The sequence below is a fragment of the Octopus bimaculoides genome, chromosome 2 (genome assembly GCF_001194135.2).
Source record: "Octopus bimaculoides isolate UCB-OBI-ISO-001 chromosome 2, ASM119413v2, whole genome shotgun sequence".
NCBI lineage: Eukaryota > Metazoa > Mollusca > Cephalopoda > Octopoda > Octopodidae > Octopus > Octopus bimaculoides.
The window spans coordinates 174,274,953-174,280,412 of NC_068982.1; positions in this window are offsets into that span (position 1 = coordinate 174,274,953).

The following is a 5,460-nucleotide window of genomic DNA, read 5'->3' on the forward strand; positions in this document are numbered from 1 at the left end:
ATTATTATTATTATTATTATTATTATTATTATTATTATTATTATTATTATTATTATTATTATTATTATTATTATTATTATTTCATTTGGCTTTATGTTCTGAGTCCAAATTCCGTCGAGGTCGAATTTGACTTTCAAACTTTCCAAACTCGATAAAACAAGTAAGAGTTGAGCAATGGGGGACGATAAAATTGACTACCCCGCCCAACCAAAAGAAAGTTCACACCTTGCGCCTATAGCAGAAAAGACTGCTGTTCTTGGTTTAACTCTCATCTCCTGGTTAGACTTCATCAAGTAGATCTAAGATACAAACAGCTCCAACCATGACCATTCCACTATTATTCAGATATTGTTTCTACGCCAGACTTTTTTTAATATGTTAGGATATGATTTTTGAAGATGTAGCTGCTGATTTTTGAAGGAGATTTTGAAGGAGAATTAAGTTATGATTTTTGAAGGAGGTATAGCATGTTGAGTGACTACGTAGAGGCTACATCTTGGTCGTGTTATAGTTGTATTGAGAGTAGAGCATGTGTGTTGGTAGGGTTGAAGATTTTAATAAGAGGACGGATATTTTCTAGTAGTAAGCTCTCTCTCTCTCTCTCTCTCTCTCTCTTTCTCTCTCTCTCTCCCTCTCTCTCTCTCTATCTATCTATCTATCTATCTATCTATCTATCTCTATCTCTTTCTCCGCCCCTCTCTGTACATATACATAGATATTTTGTCTCACACTCTAATGACTCTGCCAGTCCATTCCTAATTTAGGCACTGAAATTGAGGGGAGGCGTATTCTATTCCATCGACCTTAGTACTTGACTGATAGTAGAGGCGCGTTGCTTAGTGGTTAGGGTGTTGGACTCATGATCGTGAGATTATGGTTTCGATTTCTGGACAGGGCGACTCATTGTGTTCTTGAGCAAAACACTTCATTTCACGTTGCTCCACTCCATTCAGCCAGCAAAAATGAATAATCCAGACCAGTGAATAATCCCGTCCAGGTGGAGAAAGCGAGAAACCGGCCCTTATGAATCGGTATAACTCAAGAAGGTAACTTTACTTTAATTTACTAGTACTTGAGTGATACTTAATTTTATCGACCCTGGAAGGATGAATGACAAAGTTGAGCTCCGCGAAAGTTGAACTTGGAACATAAAGCCCCAGAAGAAATACTGCAAAGGCAGATCGTTGACTTTAGTAATTGTTCTAATTTAGACATAAGACCAGCAATTTTAAAGAGAGGAGTTAGTCAATACCAACTATCCCAGTGCTGGACTGGTATTTTATTTTATCGATCTAAGGGGTATGAAAAGCAGTTAACCTTAGCGAGATTTGAATTAGCGCGTAAAGATTGTAAAAGGATTGAGAAAATTCCACCATGTATTTTTTTGCCACCCTCTAACGTTTTGCCAACCAGCCACTGTGATGAAGTTTGATATTGGTTTCAAATTTTGGTATAAAGCCAACAACTTCGGGGAGAGGGTTAGTCGATTACATCGACCCCAGTGCTCAGCTTTTACTTATTTTATCGACCTCGAAATGGATGAAAGGCAAAGTCAACCCGGGCGGCATTTGAACTCAGAACGTAAAGACGGATGAAATACCTCTAAGCATTTTGCCCGGCGTGTTAACGATTTTGCCAGCTTGCTGCCTTAAGGAAATTTAATAATCCTTTCTGTAATAGGCACAAGGCCTGAAATTTGGAAGGAGGGAACCAGTCGATTAGATCGACCCCAGTACACAACTGGAACTTAATTTATCGACCCTGAAAGCATGAAAGGCAAAGTTGACCTCGGCGGAATTTGAACCCAGAACGTAGCGACAGGCAAGGTAACGCTAAGCATTTCGTCCCGCGTGCTAACGATTCCGCCAGCTCACCGCCTTGATGAAGTTTAATAATAAAAAGGAAAAGAAAATATATAAAATTTCTTTCTTTGAAATACATTTAAAAACACAGTGGAGTACTGTAAGACCAACTGTCATAGAGTAGTTTTAGGTTCTTAAATTCCTCGTCTCGTCGGTTCAGTTTCAGCATCTACAGTTCTATAGCACTCGGCGGAACCCAAATTCAACCTTATAGACTAAAAGAAAAAGAGAGAGAGAGAGAGAGAGAGAAAGAGAGAAAGAGAGAGGGGGGTATTTATTTGCATAAGACATGAATGACTATAAACACTGCTCCCACTACCAAACAAAGATATCAGACAACGCAAAAAACACTCGTTCATAAAGTATCAATTGATTGTGTTGTTGCAAATGTTGTAGCATTATAATTGGTTTCCTTAAAGAACCAAAATGATATAATGAAATAAAACGAAAGAATCCTTCCAGCAGAGAAGCAAAGTTGGAAGTGGCGAATATTATAAATTCCTGACTGTAAATAAACAACTTTGAATTTTTAACAGAGTTTCACTTTACTTTGATCTGGAACTAAGCATTTGTCGGGAAAAAAAAAGTTATTATCACGATCATCATCATCATCGTTATCATTATCATTATTATTATTATTAGTAGTAGTAGTAGTAGTAGTAGTAGTAGTAGTAGTAGTAGCATAAGAGTTAGTATAATGATGCTGCAGTTTCTCCTCAGTAGTTTGCAACAATATCATCACACTTTCTATCATCATCATTATCGTCATCACCCTTCCCGTCATTCTTAATCGTCATCATAATCGTCGTCGTCGTCGTCGTCACCATCATCCTCATAATCTTCGTCGTCGTCGTCGTCGTCGTCGTCATCACCATCACAACCAACGTTATTTAATATGTTGCATGTTTTTCATTTCGAAATCAAACTCATCTTTAAAGATGTAAAAAAAAAAATATATTCCCAATACCTATTAATACTGTTTTTTTTTCTTCATTTATTTTTATGTATGATGGAGTACGTCAGAGAGTACTGTATGTGTATGTGTGTGTATGTATGTATGTGTGTGTATGTGTGTATGTGTGTGTGTATGTATGTATGTATGTATGTGTGTGTATGTGTGTATGTGTGTGTGTATGTATGTATGTGTGTGTATGTGTGTATGTGTGTGTGTGTGTGCGTGTGTTTGGATGTGTGTGCATAGACAAGAGTGCATTTGTGTATGTACCTTTTGTCTTTACATTTGTATGAGTGCACGACTGAGAATGAATATGTATATATTGCCTCTGCGTCCGTGTCAGTATGCAATATATGAGTAGAAGTGCATGCGCGTGTGTCTCTGTTCCTGTGTAAGTGCACGCGGGTGAAACTGCATGCTTATGTGTGTCTCTATGTCAGTGTCTGTGCGCATGTATGAGACCGCATGTGTATCTGTGTCTCTGTGTCTCTATGAGCACAGGTGTGTTAATATATGTGTATATGGAGCTCTATGCGTGCCTCTCTGTATATGCACTTATGCTAGTGCATGACTATATGTCTCTCTATGTTCTACGTCTGTGTGAGTGCAACTGTAAGTGCATGTTTATGTGCCTCTTTGTTAATATGTGCTTATGTGTGAGAGTGCACGTATGTCTGAGTTTCTGTATCTCTTTATTTGTATGTCTTGCTTTCTATGTATGTGTTTGTAGATAAGTGTTTATGCAGCGTGTACGTGTGACTTGTTCTTTCTGCGTCTTAATGTGTGCAACTGTAAGTACATGTTTATGTGCCTCCGTGTCAATGTGTGCTTATGTGTGAGAGTGCACGTATGTCTGAGTTTCTGTTTTTCTCTATTCGCACGTCTGTTTTTCTATGTATGTGTTTGTTTGTAGATAAACGCTTATACTGCGTGTACATGTGACTTGTTCTGTTTTTAGTATTCTCCAAGAGACGTTACGTTTTATTGTTCTTTGTTGTTCTATGTTTCCATCAACATGATCATGATATAACAACAACAACAATAACAGCAATAATAATAATAATAATAATAATAATAATAATAATAATAATAATAATAATAATAATAATAATAATAATAATAATAATAGTAATAACAATAATGAAAAGAAGAATTATCATCATCATCATCATCATTCTCCTCGTCGTTGTCGTCGTCATCATCATCTTCATCATCATCATCATCACCACCACCATTATAAGCTACGCTGTTTCCCTTTAAACTTAAAACACCTGCATAACATTTCGGTTTTATTTTCATAGCGATTTTTTTATTCTTAAATATACTTATTAATCACAATGTTTGATGATTACGACGGTGATGCTGATGGTGGTGGCGGCGATGATGATGATGATGATTATGATAATGATGATGATGATGATGATGATGATGATGATGACGACGACAACGACGACGACGACAATGATGATGATGATGATGATGATGACGACGATGATAAATTCCACGCTGCTCTGTTGTTGGTATTTCAACTTTATTTATTGCTGTTCTTTATCCTTCTTTTACGAATTTCGGTGCTGCTTTTCTCTTCTTTTTTTTTCTATTTTTGCTGTTTTCCTTTTTGTTTTTGTTTTGTTTTTCAGACTCTATATGGTAGAAAAATATTTTAAAATATATTTCATTTCGGCGCAGAAGTGGCTGTGTGGTAAGTAGCTTGCTTACCAACCACATGGTTCCAGGTTTATTCCCACTGCGTGGCACCTTGGGCAAGTGTCTTTTATTATATCCTCGGGCCGACCAAAGCCTTCTGAGTGGATTTGGTAGACGGAATCTGAAAGAAGCCTGACGTATATATGTATATATGCATATATGTATATGTGTGTGTGTGTGTGTGTGTGTGTGTGTGTCTGTGTTTGTCCTCTCCCCACCATCCCTCGACAACCGATGCTGGTGTGTTTACGTCTCCGTAACATAGCGTTTCAGCAAAAAGAGAATGATAGAATAAGTACTAGGCTTACAAAGAATAAGTCCTGAGGTCGATTTGCTCGACCAAAAGCGGCATTCCAGCATGGCCACAGTCAAATGACTGAAACAAGTAAAAGAGTAAAAGAGTATGAAATTTAAAGAAATACGACCAAGATTTCCTATTTGCTGACGATGACGACGATGATGATGATGACGGGAATGTTGTTTGCGTATTGGTAGCAGTAAATATAATGCTTGAAATCATCTAATTATGAATCTCACAGAGAGACTTAAGCAGCAGTGTTACGATAAAGCAGTTGTATACTGTCAACTTAACGTGACAGTCCCAATAAGGGAATCATACTGCTGCTATTTAGCCCTAGGAAGCTGGATCGCTTCCTGTCGGCCTTGACACGTTTCCTGTGTCCTTATGTTGATGAGGGGGAGACAAGCACCTCCACCCAGCCTAGCCTGCATTCAGGGACATGTTTCTGAGTCTTTGCTCGTCATCAATCTGAAGTAGCACGACCAGCTAGCTGAAGATGCCTGTCAACCTCTCACAAACATATATATTTCTAGTGAAACACAATCACTGATTACAAAAATTAAAAATGATCTAATTATAAATCTCCCCCCTCTCTCTCTCCCTCTCCCCCCTCTCTCTCTCTCTCTCTCTCTCTC